Source organism: Oryctolagus cuniculus, chromosome 12 (assembly GCF_964237555.1).
Source record: "Oryctolagus cuniculus chromosome 12, mOryCun1.1, whole genome shotgun sequence".
Lineage (NCBI taxonomy): Eukaryota > Metazoa > Chordata > Mammalia > Lagomorpha > Leporidae > Oryctolagus > Oryctolagus cuniculus.
The window spans coordinates 60,415,284-60,434,343 of NC_091443.1; the positions used below are offsets into that span (position 1 = coordinate 60,415,284).

General features: G+C 37.6%; 1 long non-coding RNA gene across 2 annotated transcripts in view; it reads right to left on the reverse strand.

The window, feature by feature from the left end:
• Positions 1-7,751: 7,751 nt before the first annotated feature.
• Positions 7,752-19,060, reverse strand: part of LOC138844545 (uncharacterized) — a 448,524-nt gene continuing 437,215 nt past the window's right edge. For both annotated transcript variants that reach the window (XR_011380479.1, XR_011380478.1), the window contains one exon: positions 7,752-8,182. This is a non-coding gene — a long non-coding RNA (uncharacterized lncRNA). The remainder of the gene's footprint in view (positions 8,183-19,060) is intronic.

Genomic DNA, 19,060 nt, shown 5'->3' on the forward strand with positions numbered 1-19,060 from the left:
AGTTTTTTTTTTTTTAATCTGTAAAATGTGATAATTAAAACAAATTTACATCTTTTAAAAATAAACTTTGTTTTTTAAAGCAGTTTTAGGGTTTCAGAATTACAAAAGTAGCTGACACATATTTTTGTTAAAATACGATTAGAATAGATAGAAGAATTAATTTTATGATCAAAGAGTGTTTTCATATTTATTTTCCATGTAATTTCTCAGAGCTACAAGATGGACAAGCAGGATAATGGAGGTTAACTGATTTTCCCGAAGTCTCAGTAGAATGACTCAGAGCCATTTGTGTGATTTTGTGTTCAGGGTCCTTTTCATGAGAAAAAGATGTTTCCAATCAAGGGACTACCCTAGGCAATGTGGGGGCTTGTAGAGATATGTAATCATAGTTACTTCCCATGTGGCAGAGGATGAATTAATATGAGTGAGTAAAAAAAAAAAAAAAGGTTCTCTGAAAGTATAAAGTATTTATTTATTCCAAGTGGTAGGAATGCACTATCATTATATAAGAACCAGATATATTTAAAGAAAAGAAAGGCCAGCATTGTGGCATAGTGGGTAAAGCCACTGCCTGCAATGTTGGCATCCCATATGGGCACAGGTTTGTGTCCCAGCTACTTCACTTTCAATCCAGCTCCCTGCTAATGCACCTGAGAAATCAGCAGAGGATGGCCCAAGGTCCTTGGGCCCCTGCATGCATGTGGGAGATCTAGAAGAAGCTCCTGGCTCCTGGCTTCAGACTGGCCCAGCCCTGGCCCATTTCAGCCATTTGGAGAGTGAACCAGCAGATGGAGGATTTCTCTCTCTCTCTCTCTCTCTCTCTCTCTCTCTCTCTCTTTCTTTCTCTTTCTCTCTCTCTCCTCTCTAACTCTGCCTTCAAATAAATAAAATAAATCTTTACAAAAACAAAGAGTGTCCTCAAACAGCTTGTCTCAGAGAGTATTGTGCTCCATCTATGAAAAGTGTTTGGGAATTTATAGCTACAACCCTGGTTTGTAAATCAGAAGAGTGCTCCTCTCTGTGTAGTTCCATGGGTCCATTCTTCCGATGGCTCTCCAGCCCCAAAGCAGCTCACTTTGAAAAAAAATCTAGGAATAATGTAATAAAACAAGAAAAAATTAGAGAATTCATTGTGATTTATTTCATCTGGAGGATGTTAATGATTATTGAATATTCAAGCAAGTGTTTGGAATAATAGATCTCATGCAATATCTGTAGATTATTAAATAGACTATCATGAGATACTCAGTTGGAAAGTAGTAACACTTCTTTGATTCTACATATTTCCTGTTTTAGCTTTGGCAGTTCTCATGCTTTCTTTTTTCATGACCATTACTCCATGAATTCCCAACAAAATGGGAAGAGTGTTCTTTTACCCTTTCCTTCAAGTTGGGTGTCTCATGGATTCAAGTCACCAGCAGAGGTCAGTTCTTTCAACTGTATTAAATGTAAAATAGGGGATAAACATTTAACCCAGAGGTTAAAACACCAGTTAAGATACTCAGGCCCCACGTGAGATTACCAGTTCTGACTCCTGACTCCAGTTTCCTGATAATGCAGATCCTGGGAGGCAGCAATAGCTCAAGTAATTGGGTTCCTGCCATCCAGGTGGGTGACCTGGATTGCATTTCTGGCCTTTGGCTCTGGCCCTGGCCTATGGACATTTTAAGTATTTTGGAGGGAACCAGCAGATGGGTGATTTCTCTCTGTCTCTCTCCATTCTCTCTCTCTCCCTCTCTCCCCCTCTCTCTCTCTCTCTCTCCTTGCCTTTCAAATAAACAAAAATTTTAAAAAATTTAAAAATGTAAAATTTCCCAAAGCAGCCTCATTTGTGTATATGACTATTTTCTCCCCACCAACTGTCTCCCAAATCATTCTAATTCATTCTAGTTCTTTGTGACTTTTGATCTGGCCAGGGATGTAACATTGGTATCTGCTTCTTAATGGTACTAAACACCTTAGCAATTGATGCCTGAGTGGAGTCACAGTTTGCAATTTATTATATTAAATGGTCTGAAAAGTTCCAGGTCTTCATTTCTTAAAATTTCTTTACATTTGATAGTATACTCTTTGCTATTTATTTTTTTTTAATATATGTTTTTAGGAATGGATTTAAGAATCCAAATAAGCATTGGAAATGAGACAGTATTTTCTCCCTATCTCAATGAATAATTAGGCAGTCTGTAGTTTTCTATAGGTTGCTTATCTGTTGGAGGATCTAATAAGAATGAAAAAAATAGCTGTTCAGAAATATTTTCCAAAGAGTAATAAAAATATGCTCTATTTTGGTTCCTACTATGGTTGCTTATTTTGAGAAGCCATGTTAGTGGAATTCAAGCTGCCGTTTATCACAGATGCCATACTCACCTTGCAATTGCCTTTCTGTAACTCTGAATCACTGTATCTCTATGCACTGCACTTTTAAGAAGTAGACCAACATTTATTATACCAGATACAAATCTCAACAGATAAATAATTTAAGTGCTTGTTTCCACTGAGCAGTTTTAATTCAATCAATGGGTTATATGAGTTTGCCAACTAATCAGAAAACTTGATTTTCTCTATATGGCTTGGAATGTATTTCAATAGATGATGAATTTACTCTTCTTTTCCAACTTCAATTTCTGTTAGGTATTTACAATTATAAATATTTTATTCCATTGACATTCCATAACTTCCTGTGGGTCATTTTTTGAAGTGGAGATTGCAGAGTTCAAACAGAGAATAGATGTTAGAGTAAGACAATATCATCTACAGGGAGTAGAAAGATTACACAAAAAGGTCCCTGCTTGGCACTAATTCTGCATCATTCACTTTGACGGTTAGCTCTAAAATATCTTCTTCTATGTAAACAAGATGGGATTTATTTCATGTCATCTCACCTCTAGTTGCATTAAGTTTAAAATGTTGCCTTATTTGGTTGGGCTACTGACAGCTGTAGACTGAACTGACCATAAAACTATATTTAGATCTAATTCTTCCAGGGGCCAAAGGGTACCAATTTATCCACTTAGTCTTGTAGGAATTAATTTTTCGATTTGACTATTCATAGCATCATTAATGAAGAAAAGCTGCCAGAGAAAACAGGCCATTTTCAGGAATGTGATTCAGAACATTAACACCTTAATTTACATAAAATTAGTTACATACTGCTGCAGTAATTTAATTTGTTTGACCAGTACTTTGCAACTGTGAAAAAATAGATTCAAAAAGGCCAGACAAGGAGTTCTACATATTTTCTCCAAATGACTAGTCTCAGAATAATATGAAATGGAGAGAATTAATTACAAGACAATTCAGAATACCATAGTAGAAGCTCTGAAATGTTGCATTAGAAAACATTCTTCTGTTTTCTTCTTGTTCTTAAAAAAGTGCCAGCTTCATGCTTGAAATAACTTCCATATTTTCTCTAGATTTCATTACAGATTCACAAGTAAAAATAATAAAACTAAAGTTGTATGATATGTATTGTTGTCAGATTAAAAACCAGAATCAATCTAGACTTACCAACAATAATATCACTAAGAGTAACCTACAGGCATAAGACACAAAATGGATACACTAATCTCATACGCTGTTAACCTACTAACATCCAAAACTTAACCTCTCTAACTTCTCCCTGAAGCCGATCCTAAGTAATTTGAACTTTAAATGATTCAGTGATCATCCTTAAAAATTATTCATCTGTGAACATAAACAACAAAGCTTCTTATTTCCCCATTTTCATATTTTCCCTGCTTTTGAAAATTCCTTGCATGACAAATATACTTTTCTCTTAAATACCAATTTTTAATTCAGAACTTCTTTACTGTCAGTATCACTTATAACCATATTCAAGCTTCCTTCCACCCAATACCCCTACTATAGGTCTACTTGGGGTTCTACATGTAGGACTTTCTTAAATCATGGTTTTATGTTAAATAGCTATGTGGAGTCATGCTTAATTGATGAAGGTAACCATACTTTCATTTTTCTCCCCACTAGACAAGGATTTGAAGACAAATTATTTGGTTTCAATTTGCTTTTTTGTTGTTGTTGTTGTTGTAATTAGGAAAATAATTTGTTCTGTTTGCCTTTCAAATACCTGGTGTGGGCAGTGATAATATGGATAATGGCAAAAAAAAAAAAAAAATCACTGCAGTCTGGGGTGGGCATTTGCATTTATCAGAGGTTGATATACTCTATGTGATGGATGCACATCATGTATCAGAATCCCTTGGATAAAGTCTTGATTCCACTTGCAACCCAGCTTCCTGCACACCCTGGGAAACACAGATAATGTTACAAACATTTGCATCCGTACTACCCATGTGTGAGACCCAAATTGAGTTCTTGGCTCCTGGCTTTGGACTGGTCCATTCTTGGCTGTTGCAGCATCAGGGGGGTAAACCAGATTTTTGAAGATTCTCTCTCTCTCTGTAACTCTCCTTTTCAAATAAATAAATAAATACATATTTTAAAAATATCAATATCACAGGCTGATTTGTAAGGCAATTGCTACCCAAAATGTCTTGTACTAACAACATATTGCACTTCTACTTTTGAATCAACTAATTAAATTGATTTTTAAAAATATATAGAGAGAACAATTCATTTTGTTATTTATACCCTCCCTATAAAAAAGCTTATAAATCATTTTCAATGCAGAAAAGATAATTTTTCTTTCTTCATTCACGTGTCTGTATAGGAGAATGGGGAGGATTAACCAAAGAACAAACAAAAAGCCTCCATAAAACTTAGAAATAATTTTATCTTTTCCATCACAGTTGTTTCTCAGTGTTCACAGGGGATTAGTTTCAGGACTTCTTATGGATACCAAAATCTGCATATTCTCAAGCTCATCATACAAAGTCGTGTAGTATTTGCATATGAGCTACACATACCCTCCCATATACTTTAAACCACCTCTGGAATACTGATAATACCTAATAAAATGTAAATGCTATAAAAATAGTCATGCTGTACTTTTAAGGGAATAATAACAAGGAAAAAAATTCTATACATGCTCAGTATAGATGCAATTTTTTCCCAAAATCTTTTTCAGTCACTGGTTGATTGAATCCATGCATCTTTCTCTGTACATCTTCCTCTAAATTCTTTTTTTTAAACTTTTATTTAGTAAATATAAATTTCCAAAGTACAATTTATGGATTACAATGGTTCCCCCCCCCCCCCGTAACTTCCCTCCCACCTGCAACCCTCCCTTCTCCCGCTCCCTCTCCCATTCCATTCACATCAAGATTCATTTTCAATTATCTTTATATACAGGAAATCAATTTAGTATATAGCATTAATTCACATTGAACAACACGTTAAGGACAGAGATTCTACTCTAAATTCTTACTGAATCTGTGTTTAAATCAAATGTCTTTAAAGTAATCCATTTGTCACATTGCCATGAAAATATCTCTTCCTAGTGACTTTCCAAAATGGAATGCAACATGGTGGAGTGTTTGGGAATTGAAGGAGCTTGGATTAGACCTGGATTTTGCGATTCGGTAGCCCCATGACCTTGGGTGAATTCACTAATTATTTCTGAGCCTTGATTTTCTCATTGTTGAAATCAATTTTTTGGAGTTGTAGGCTGTAGGATCTCTTCTGGCTCACTATGCTAACTGTTTGGTATAGGGCATTTATTTTTTTATTTGATTAGTACATTTAATTTTTCTCAAAGGATGACACAGCCAAATATAGATAGGATTATGGACATAGTTGATCTAGAAGGGCAGTATCATTTCAACAAGTGAATTCTAGACAGTCCTCTAGTTATGTGCTGAAGAAGCAGAGGAGTTGATAGTCACAAAATATGAGTTGCCTCTGCTTTAATTTTCTGTTAATTCTTCTTTACAGTGCATACCAAATCAAGCAGAGGGCACTGAAAACAATTATTCAAACCAAAACCTACTTTATCGAGAATACTACTGTAAACTTGCCCCAAGATTACACCATACTGGTAGGAAAGCCATGCACACTCTTTGTAATTTAGTGACCATGTATTATCCTTCCTCCACTAAAAACAAAACAAACCAAACCAAGAATGGGCATTACAAGCACAAAGCTTGGAATTTCTAAAATACAGACACAGTGTGTGTTCCTGTCAATGTATTTATATCATTGCTATGGTTTAGCTACTTAAAAGGCTCCTTTCCAGAAATAGTGTATATGCCCATAATTAGTTTGCTTCAAAATAAGCCAAATTTTAAAAGAATCAAAATCAATGAAGATATTTTTAAAAAGCTGAAAGGGTTTTCCACAAATCAGCTCCCTGGTCTAGCACATAGCATTCCACAAGCCCTGGAAAGCTTTCTAATCCAGTCATTTGTCAGAGCATAGGTGGAATTATCTGCTGAATCTAACTTTCATCGAACAGATGCTGTTTTAGGGAGCATGTGCTCTACATTACGAGTAAAATGATAGACTTTGAATAATACATGGCTTGTACTCTAGGTTGAATAATACTACACACACACAAACACACACACACAATCAAATCTATAATGGAGTAGAAAACTGAATAAAAGAGCGAAGTTCTATCATAGCACAAGATAGTAACAGGGAGATATAGAACTGTTAAATCAAATCCGTGAAATTCATTTTCTTTGTACAACATTAAAATATATTCCATAAAATAGCAGAGCAATCCAATAAAAGAACAGGCTCTGAAAAGAGTAATTTGTGTGCAATAAGGTTATATATTTAATAGAGTTCTCCTATAGTTTTGATCACATTTACAATTCTATTGCTTTTTGTTAAATTTTCTCAGATTTTTTTCAAACTTTTCATCATTTCTTTGAAATATATGAACCTTTTAACGTATAGATAATTTATTCAGCATGTATGTTTAAATGCTCCATAGGCATAATTTTCTATTAAGTTTTCTTCCCTAGCTGCTTTTACTTGGTCTCAAATAGATTACTCATTGTCAACAAATTATCAAAGGACTGAACTGTTGGAGTATCAATTCTTATGTTCATTTAAATATTTTAACTATTTGCATAATCATTTTTAGGAATTGAATATTCTGTGACTCATTGTTTCAGGAAAATTGTGGGAATACTTTTAATATTATTAATTGCATCCATAATAAAGCAGAAAATAATTTCTTACAATTTAACTATGAATATGAGGACAGGGCTGTTTATTCTACTGTATTGTTATTTTTCTCAGAAATGTTTGAGCAAATTAAGGTAATTAAGTATGAATAAAATAGTTATGTTATTTTTCAAAATGAAACAGACTTTTAAATAGCTGTAAAGGCACAGCAACTTTTTCCATTCTTTTTTCTATCTTTACGAATGTTACTAATTATGAAGATTTATTTCACCCAGAGAATAGTATTTTGTTATAAAAATCCATAATTATGTTTAATGTTGTGTTAGAAAATGTATTTTACCTCAATTTGAACAACATTAAAATTTATTATTCCTCAAATGCATAGTAAATTATAATTGTTTGTTAAAAATATTTATCTGTGTAAAGATATAGGACTTCTAACAGGACGAAGTGGGTTTTTTATGAGAATGCTAATTTGGCTAAAAACTACAATAAAAGAGAAATTTTCCTCATGTACATTCTTTTTTTCTTTTTTAAGAGGGAATATTAGACTGTTTCCAATTAACTTGAAATATAATGTGGAAGTTATCAATCAAATGAAATGATTTTGTGCACAACAATAATACACACAATTAACATGTGCAACAGTGGAAAAGTATCAGAACAAATCAGTTATTCCTAGGACAAGTCATCTTTTATTGAAGCAATGAAATTCCGGAAGCATTGCTCTGGGCTACCTGACATCACTCACGTTGGTCCTCAGGCTTGATTCGCTCCAAGGCTGTTTTTGTTGCTTGCTACACAGGATGCAGAATGGAATCATAATGAAAGTGTATGTGAAGTCAATAGTACCTTTTTTCAGCCACCAGGAATCATTTAGACAGCACCCGCAGGAATTTTGCATGCACAACGTTGGCAGATATTGATGCAAAAGGTGAAGCATGATTTTACGGTTTCCTATTCTCATTCTTCTGAACCTCATCCACCCCTCATGGAGTGGAGTTCTGACTGTGTGAGTCTCATTTCATGACATCCAGTAGAGATCTGGGTGATTCCCTGGCTTCCTGTCTGGCATCCAGATCTGCTTTGCACTGCATTCCTTCAAAGTTTCTTCTCTTGCAGAATTTATCTGGGCAGAGGAAAGAGTAGAATCCACAGGTTCATGTAACCCAGGATAATAACATTTTATGGCAAACTGAATAGTGAGTTAAAGCAGAGATGGTAAAATATATGGCATTCACTCCGCCCCACCGACCCATGACAAACATGAGAACTGCTCTTAGCATTTCTCTGTTGTGAAAGACCTCAGTTGGCTTTTTGAAACAACCTCCTAAGAAATTACTTCCAAATGACTTGAAGTGACTCACAAATTGAAACCCATTTTTCATCTCTGAGGTAACATTTACTGTGTCCATTTTTATATTAATATTTTAACAAGAGTCATCTGATGCCAATGATTAAACTCACATCAATAGATGGTAACGTTAAGCACCAACACGAAGACAATTTTATGAGTAGCTCCTTGGTCAAGATATGTTAGTCAAAAAAAATCCTGAAAAGGAATTTTTCCCTGTAAGATTTTACTAGTAAATGATGTACATAATGCAACTCTCCTTCTACTACACTCTTAGATATGATGTGTTCCTTTGGGATTCCATTTTAACACTATATTATAGCTACTTCTCATCTCTCTTTTCCTCCATAGATTCCAGGTGCCAGAGAAAGATACTCATGGCTTATCACTTTGTGTTAGGCATCTTTGTAATCCCAGCACAGGAATTGTGCATTACAGTGGCTTAGATGGGGTTGGACCTTGTTGAATAATGTAGCCCTGTGGAGGTAAGACTGGAAGGGATCTCACACACCCTCCAACCTCACTTTCCAATTTACTGCTGTTACTGATGATAGAATGAAGGACTAACAAGTGGCTTTGAGCACATGTCTTATAAAGGCCGACCTTTCAACAAGGCCTTCAAGGACCTGGCTTTGGTTCTGTTGTGACACTTGCTTTGCAGCCTACTGCAAGCCACGCCTATCTTGACTCTGGCCACGCAAGCTGTGTTCTGTGTCTGACACAAGCTTTGGCCCGGTTTGGGGCCATTGGTGTCTTTCTATGTCCTTTCCTAGAAGAAGGTTCCAGTCATCCTTCCCCTGTACCAATTCCACCAGACCTTTAGGATTTCCTTAAACATTGACTTCCTCTGGGTGGCCTTCCCCTGAAGCTTCAATCTAGATTTGATTTCCCCAATGACACCCTCACCTAAATCTTTCTCAGTAACACCCTATTCTTATTCTTCTTCACAATTCTCCCTATTCAACTGTTCATATAACATCTGTTACCCTGATTGGATTGTGTGCAATAAAATTTGAGTATATTTCTTGTCCACAACTGTGTCCCCAGCACTTATTTCAGTGCCTAATGTTTAACAGGTACTCACTACATTTTATTGAGAAACTAAAATAGATAGTGTTGGGGCCAAAGGTTGAAAGAAAGACATTTATTCCCACTCACCTTTTTTTCCCACATGGCAGCCTTTCATGGAAATCTATACAAGCAAACCACACTAAAGAGTCTCATCATAAAGGAAAAGGGGTTCTAAATTTTACCAAGTGAAAGTATGTAATTTTTTAAAGATCTTTAATCTTGCATTTAATGACTAAATTAGTCCTTTTTGATAAAACCCTTGAACCGTATTACATAAGAATTTATGCCAGGTATTAAGAATGGACAAGAACTAATCGTAAGTTTCTCTTACTCAAACAGTATGAAAAGTTTGTCCTGCTTTAAAAAATAGTAAGTATGGAAGCATATTGTAAGGGTAAGAATAATATTTCTAAAGTTGATTCATGTAGAAGGTAAATCTCATCTTTTTTAAATAAAGATTTATTTATTCAAAAGTTTTAGGAGTTATAGACACACACACACACAGAGGGAGGGAGGGAGGGAGGGAGGGAGGGAGGGATCTTCCATCTGCTGATTCACTCCTAAAATGACTGCAACAGCTAAGCGTGGGCCAGGCTGAAGCCAGGAGCCTGACGCTCTACCTGGGTCTCCCATGCAGGTGGCAGGCGTCCAAGCACTCCAGTTATCTTTCCCTGCATTCACAGGTGCACTAGCGAGCATCCAGAAATCAAGCTAATGCTTACATGAGATGCCAGAAGTTTAACTTCCACAATGCCAGGCCCCGATTCTCATTTTCTTTACTTTTTTAAACATGATGCTGGGGAAGTATCTTAAATATTTTCTTTTTAAAATTTTTATTTAGTTGAAAGGCAGAAAGAGAGATTAAGAAGGAGAGCAGGAGTAAGAGCAAGATCGAGAGAACCTCCTATCTGCTAGCTCATTCCCCAGATGCCTGCAACAGCCAGGGCTGGGCCAGGCCAAAGCCAGGAGCCCATGCTGGCTGCAGGGATGCAATATTTGGGTCATCACCTGCTGTCTCCCAGGATGCACGTTAACAGGAAGTTGGAATGGAAAAGGAGTGGGCCTTGAATCAGCACTCCAATGCAGGATGCTTTTCTTTCAAGAGTCATTTTTTTTTTTTTTTTTGACAGGCAGAGTGGACAGTGAGAGAGAGACAGAGAGAAAGGTCTTCCCTTTGCCGTTGGTTCACCCTCCAATGGCCGCTGTAGCCAGCGCGGCGCACCGCGCTTATCCTGGTCTCCCATGGGGTGCAGGGCCCAAGCACCTGGGCCATCCTCCACTGCACTCCTGGGCCACAGCAGAGAGCTGGCCTGGAAGAGGGGCAACCGGGACAGAATCCGGCACCCCGACCGGGACTAGAACCCGGTGTGCCGGCGCCGCAAGGCGGAGGATTAGCCTAGTGAGCCGCGGCGCCGACTTCAAGAGGCATCTTAACTGCTACACCTAATGACAACTCCTCTTTAATACTTCTAAGGCTTAATTATTTTATTTGCAAAACAGTGACTAGTTAGTACCTAGCTTTGCTTAAAATCGGCCCATTCCATTCATTTCTCATTCCTACTTGAAATTTATAATCAGGATTTTCTCAAATGATAAAATAACATTAGCACAGTGCATGTCAAACAGGAAGTATTCAATATAGTCTGGATGTATTACTTTTAACTCTATATCTTGTATGTATACAATATCTGCCTATATCTATATGTCATGCCCATTTCAGTGGCTGATACAAAGTAGGTCACTACTAAATTGGCAGTATGATGCAGAAGTATTTGCTAACAAAAATTCCCCATAGAAATCCAAGGCATTTTCTTCAATAACCCCAACTTCACAGTGAAAACAACTGGATCCTCCTACTGTACAGATCAGTTCTGATGTGGTCTAGTTAGAGGAACTGCCAATAACTATTTACTTTACTTTTCTTAATTCTTCTCTGTTAAAAGTTGCTTTTTAATTTCTTTTCCATTTTAAAATGATGCTGTTTCTAAAATGATAAACTGATTATGCTAAGAGCAATAGGATTTAGCAATATATTCCTTCCATAGTATTTTTCAAAATATGGAGAAATATGGATACATACTTTAATAATAAATAAAACTGTATGAGTGTATTATGAATCATATTCACAAAAAACGTTGGCAGTTTGGACATTGTACATGTAATTCGCAAAAGGAGACCACTTTGTAGTTCGCAGGGTGTTTCTGAGAGGTATGTGCATTTCTTCACCCTGTCTTTTGTTTTTTGCATCTTGTTTGTGTATTGTTACTTTATTCATTCAGGACTTATAGCATCTTGGCAGTGGATTTGATATGATCTCCTAAGAGTATGGACATAGTTTCTCTGCTGTAATTACTGAGGCATTTCAAACTTATCTAAAAATTATGACAATTTGAAGCTATTAAAATTATACATTATGTTTTGTTCTAGTACCATTGGTTGAACTCTGTAATTAACACACAATTATTCTTAGGTGTTTGAATTTTAACTGAAAAGTGATCCCTGTTAGGAATTTGGAAAACATTATGTTGAGTGTCCAAAGGGACAAATACCACTTGTTCTCCTTGATAGGTGACAACTAACTGAGCACCAAAAAGGAAACCTGTTAAAGTGAAATGAACACTATGAGAAATGGTGACTTGATCAGCCCTCACCCTGACTGTTGATGAGCAGCTTAATATGTTATCCCTCTTAGTATTTTTTTTGTTTGTTCTACTTAATACTTTTGGTTGAATACTGTAATCAATACACAATTCTTCTTAAGTGCTGAAACAACTGAAAAGTGATTGCTGTTAAATATAAGAGTGGGAACAAGAGAGGGAAGAGATGTGCAATTCGGGACATGCTCAAGCTGACTTACCTCAAACGGTAGAGTTAGAAACATACCAGGGGATTCCAATTCAATCCCATCGAGGTGGCATGTACCAATGCCATCTCACTAGTCCCAGTGATCAATTTCTGTTCACAATTGATCATACTGATAGGACTAAGAACCAAAGGGATCACATAAACAAGAATAGTGTCTGCAAATACTAGCTGATAGAATAAAAAAGGGAGAGAATGATCCAACATGGAAAGTGAGATACACAGCAGACCCATAGAATGGCAAATGTCCTAACAGCACTCCGGCCTCATAATCAGCCCTTAAGCATACGGATCCAGCTGAAATGCCCATGAGAGTATTTCAGGCATGGAAAGCCAAGACACTCTGGGGGGGGGGGGGAACCTAAATGAAAGATCTCTGTGAGTGAGATCCCAATGGAAAGAATGGGTCATCAAAGAAGGAGGTACCTTTCTCTGAAGGGAGGAGAGAACTTCCACTTTGACCATGGCCTTGTCTAAAAATGATCAGAGTCAGTGAACCCAGGGGGCTTCCATAGCCTTGGCAGCTCATGACAAGAGCCTACGGTGATTACTGATGCCATAAACAGGAGTGTCAATTTGTTAAGTCAACAACAGGAGTCACTGTGCACTTACTCCTCATGTAGGATCTTTGTCCTTAGTGTGCTGTACATTGAGATTTAATGCTATAACTAGTACTCAAACAGTATTTTTCACTTTATGTTTCTGTGTGGGAGCAAACTGTTGAAATCTTTACTTAACGTATGCTAAACTGATCTTCTGTATATAAAGAGAATCGAAAATGAATCTTGACATGAATGGAAAGGGAGAGGGAGTGGATAAGGGGAGGGTTGCGGGTTGGGGGGACGTCATGGGGGGGAAGTCATTGTAATCAATATTCTGTACTTTGGAAATTTATATTCATTAAATAAAAGTTAAAAAAGAAAAAAAATTATACATTATGCATCTTGGGTATCATAAATGACATGTCATAATTGTATTTTATGTAGTAAGGTCTATGTGATGTTCATTCTATTTATCTAAACAAAGTCTGAACAATATGACTACAAGATAACTCATAAATTTCATATGGGGTAGATAGTGTTACTAAGTGGTTAAAAAATCAGGAATTGGCATCAGAACTCAGTTTTCTCATCTGTAAACTGGTGATAATTCATAGTAATTCTGACAGAATTGACACAAAGTTTCCATAAAATGAAGTACATAAAAGATTTAGCGTATTGTTTGACTTATTAAAGTAAATGTTAATTTCACAGTCCTACCTGAGGAAAAGGAGAATGTGAAACACGTTTTTTGAAGTAAAGTATAATGAGACTCATAAATCCAAGAGTAGGGAAGGCTTCCCAAATCCATCTGTGAATATTTGTTTGGGAGGTTTCAATCCCCAGTTAATGGAGTGTGTTTGGCCAACTAGGCAGGTGTGGGTCAGGAGGCTCAAAGCCAGGAAGAAGGTGTGGAGTAGGAGATGGGAGGAAAGACTGTGCATTATAAAAATGTACCACAGGATGGGATGCTTGTGATGTGATAGTACTCCCTTGTTGTGAGTTATCGGTGCCACTGTTAATTTGAAATTTAGTGACAAGCCAAGATGTTGCTACAGTCAGATGTTGATCTACAGAGGCAACGGGTCCAACTTCTGGAGAATTTTCTTTTCTATCTGGCAGTAATTTAAGCAGTGTGAAAACCTGTGCAAATGCTCTTTTGGGTCATTATACTTCTTTGCCTCATCAATAATATATTTGGAGCTGGTAACACATTAGCCTTGTTAAATTTATTTGTTTTTCACAAATCATTTTTGAAAACGTCCACACTTTATCAAGGCTGCTCCTTAAATCTAACATATTTATCATATGGAATTTTATTTATTAAATTTTATTTGCTGTCAAGAGAGACAGACATGAATATGATGTTTAAGACGATGCCTATTGAAGTGCGAAAAAACAAATGCAATTCCTGAGGTGGAAGCTCCATGGGTTGGAAAAATGTAAACATCCTCTGCATTTTATCCTCACATGACAAAATGCATCATGGTCAAAATACGATCATCTCTAAATCGCAGTTTTGAACATTCTAAAACCTGCATAATATGAGCCTTATGCTTTTAGTTAGGCATTTTTTTTTTGTGATTCCCTGAGCAACCATTTTGTCATAAATGCTACTAGGTCATTGCAAGCTCCTTCTTTCTTACAACACTCTTTTATACATAGTTATTTCAGATACATTAAAGCCAATTATAATTACCTTGGCTATATAAAACAACACCTCCTTATGCAAGGAGGATGTGATATACGGGGTGCAACATATACTGGTGTCAAAAGCAAGTTATTTTCATCAGACAATTATAGTTGTCTTTGACATCAGGCCTACATTTCCCACCAATTAGTACAAACTGCAGGGTGCAATTCCAGAATTCTGCAGCGCTAGCAGCCAGTGGTACTAAGTGGAATTTAAGGCATTTAAATACCATAAGGCCCAATAAATATTCTGCTTCAGCTTTCATTGGCTCAAATCGATAGTCTGTGTGGCCTGCCCATCATTCTTCCTGAGCAAGGAAGTACATATGGATTTTATTTTTGTTAGGATATTAATTCTTCTTTATCAATAAAGTGCTTCATTTTCATTTTAACTCTTTTCTCTTGCAAGCCACAGAACTGTTTATCAGCCAAACTTTCAACTATTAGTGAGGCCTGAAGCTGAAGTCAGTAGAAAAGAAGTGTTCAGGAGTGAAAAGTAAAAGTTTGATTTTGCATCTTTGTTTTACAATTACTTAGTACTCTTAAAATTATTCAATTGCTACAGTAAAAACAGTGTAAATAAGCTAAAAAATTGCTAAATTTTCTAAGGATTTTATTTCTCTTTTGAGAAATGCATAAAAGGAAATGTGTGTCATTATATGATACCAGGAGTAAGGGTTAAAAGTGGATGTGTAGAAGATTAAACAGTAATTTTACCAATTTGCCACCTTGAAGCTCATCTGGCTCATCTTTATTTACGAAATTGGCTAAACTGGGGGCTGGCTTTGAGTCTAGTGGTTAAGCTGCTGCCTGTGGCTCTGGCATCCCACATGGGTGCTGGTTTGTGTCTGAGCTATTCCAGTCTAGATCCAGGTCCTTGGTAATTCGCCTAGAAAAGCAATGGAAAATGGCTCAGATCTTTGGGCTCTTGCATCCACATGGGAGACCTAGAAGAAGTTCATGATTCCTGACTTTGGCTTGTCCCAGACATGGCTGTTGAGGCCATTTGGGAAGAGAATCAGCAGATGGAAGATTTCTCTCTCTGTTTTTCCCCTAACTTTATGTAACTCACTCTTTCAAATAAATTATTAAACCTTAGAAAAGAAACTGACTAAATTAATCAGCTGCTTGGGGATCATATAAAATATTTCAACTCCATCAGTTTCCAGCATAAGGTTAGACTTTGTAGCAGGAACAGTATAAACCTAGGTTTCTATCTGCAGATGGCAAATCTTCAGAGAGATAGTTGTCTCAGTTTATGACACTTGGGAGACCTAAGTATATTCCTTAAGCTTCAAGATTTCAAATATTATATAGCCAACTACAGTATTTCAGACATTATTTTTGGAGTTCAAGTATTATCCTTTCAGCTAAGTTACCTGAACCTTATTTTTTAAAAAGCTTTATTTTATTCATATGAAAGGCAGTGACACAGAGAGAAAGAGGAAGGCAGAAAGAATGCATTTTGATCTGCAGGTTCACTCCCCCAGTGGCCTTAGTGGTCGAGGCAAGGTCAGGCTAAAGCCAGAAGCAAGGAACTCCATCCAGGTCTAGTAATTAGGCCATCATGAGATACTTCCCAAGTGCATTCTATTAGTAGAGAGCTGGATTGGAAGCAGAGCAGCCAGGACTGGAACAGGCACTCCAATATGGGCCGCTGGCATCTCAAATGACCACAACACAGGACCCATCCGGGACTTTTATAAAGAAGTATACAAGAGGAAGGGATGACCATTTGCTTCTTTCAACTAGGACCTATTTGCCCTCCACACCAAGAATATGGGATTATCTAAAAGTATTCTTCTAAGAATGTAATTTTAAGAGAGCTGATGGATAAAAATGCCATTATGTGGCATTGTAATATATGGCATTGTGACCGCCTGGAGACTTGAAATATTACTAGTAAGGCTTGGAGCCCAAGTAGGGAGCGGGAGAAAGATTCTGCAAAGTTGTTCAACCAGTAGAAGTTCTTTGCTGAAGCAGATGGCTCATTTCTCCTCTTCCCAGAGGGTCATTGCCATCTTGCCAAACTCCTGCTCTCTACCTTCAAGGTTGCAGGCATTCTGGAGATAATGCCCTAGGAACAGAGCACTGGACATGCACTCAAAATGAGAACTGGAAAGAAACAATGGGCCATGGACAAGCTGGAGTCATTGTGCATTCGTTCGTTCATTCATTCATTCATTCATTCAGCATTTATTGAGCACATACTGTGTAGTGTGGGTTTCACAACATGGGATGATCCAACTTCGAGATTTTATGATTCAGGGCATCTGAGACAAGCACATAAATAATTACAGTACAATATAATATGTGTTTAGTGCCATAAGAAAGCCTCACAAGGAAACAGGACTGTGCAGAAGAGAAGGCAAATACTCGAACTGAGAGTCAGGTAATTAGTCATTCCACTCATTGTCCAAGTGGCTTTTGATCTAATGGTTCATTTTTCTCTCCACTGCCAATATTAGGAAAGAGCTACTTTAACTATGAAATGTTATATGTGAATCGCAGTGAGTTTCTCTGCATTGAAGTGTTCATTTAAGTTGTATTTCTTGTCAATGGAATACTTCCAGCAGCCGCAAAATACATATATCAGAGGGGAATGTAGCTACAACTAACCACTTCATAATAATCTCTACCAGTCCACTTTGGGTAAAGTCAATCTAGACAAATGGACTCCATCTCTCAAATTTGTCACATTATGCATAACAAAAACCAGTAGCAGAGTGGCCTGAGAGATAATGGCCCTGAACTCTCTTTAGCTTAGCCAGCCATAGGAACTGTCTCTCTTTGTCCTAGAAGTTGGCACTGGGACTGCTCAGGTCTGTTTAGGTAGCTCTTTTTTTTTTCCTCCCGAGAATAAGAGGGAGCAAATGCTGTCATAAATTCAGACTTCACTTGCAATAATTATTTCCAGCATCATTCACTTCCTCAGATCTACTTGAGCAACCAGCCAGGCATTGCACTTAGGAATTAAAGCGTTACCACGCAGAATCTGAATGTCGTAGTCACACTCTACCATGACCGAAAAAGAACTCCTAGAAACAGTGCCCCCACACCCCGGCCTCAGAGCGGGATGACGGCAGAGTTCACACGAAGCCAACTATGTCTGCAGCCTGTTGCCATTTTTGCTCTCCCTCAAATTTTCCTTCCCCCAGAATACTCACAGGGAGTCTCAGTGCAACAGCTTCCTTTCGAGTGGCACCGAGTATATCTTCCCAGTGGTGCATAGAGGATGTAAGCTCCTAACACCCATTAGCATTAATGGGAGTTATCTGCGTAAATCCCCTCACATCGATTAGAGAATAGGCCCCTTTTGATTTTAGAAATCTTTCCTGTGAGGATTTCCCTTGTGTCTAGTATGGGCATATAAATGGCCATTTTATTGTATTAAATATGTATCACATCCATCACTTTTAATGCGGTGCTGTGATGAAGGCTTCTCAGTTCTGGGATCAGTTCGGAAAATATTTAAACTTGGCAAGCTAAACAAGCCTCCGCTAAGAAGGCCTAAGGGCCCCATTCAGAGGAACATTATCTACCATTTATGCTGGATTCTCAAAAAACCACACAACTGAAATTACTCAGAACAAAAGTATGGACAACATTGTTTTTGACTAAATTACAGGCTTTTAATATTCATTAGCAGTGACTTTTCCATCATTCAGCCAGGAAACCTGTACACAAACCAAGACAGAGGAGATCACTGCCTGAAATTCACAAACAGATGCTGGGTGTTTGTGAACAACACAATAACAACAGCCCTGAAAGGTCATCTTGAGATCTGACCTAAGACAGCTGTGGGCATGAGCCTGCACAACTGCATTTCCCCGTCACAGCGTTCACACAGAGCTGCAGCATGGAAAACAGACACGAAACCCGCATTTTCCCGGTTGTTGTGTTAGGAATTGGAACTTTGCCACTGGAGAGTGGTCATTTGCAAGACCCCTAAAGCAGAGGCAGTAGAGCATTGTCCAGAGGTGCAGGCTGCAGGCAGAATTGGCCCATAGGCCTATTTTGTTCCACTCTTAGGTGGCTGTGTTCTCTGTAGTTAGCCATCCCCCAGTCACTCTTGATCGTATTTTAGTATCCCTCTCTCCCTACATTTCCGGGCTTGCATGGCAAGCCAGTTTGGAGCCTGACCATCAGAGATTGGTCCTGGCACTGACCACATTAGTTGTCTGACCCTAGGTAAGCCATTGAGGCTCTGATTCTCAATTCTTTTCTGTGTAAAATGGGAAGATAATGTTTATTGAAAGAATGTGGTCAGGATACAATGGGATAATGATCAGACTCTGGCAGAGAGTAGGTGTTCAGCATCCGGTAGATGTTACTGTCAAGTAACTATGAGAGTGTCATAAAGAGAATAGGGAAACAGGCCCAAGAATATAGACAACTGCTGGGGCAGTCATCACTGTGGGTGGGATTTCTAACAGGAACTATCAGGGGATTGTCACCCCCATGCGAGGCATCACAGGTAGTAGGAAGA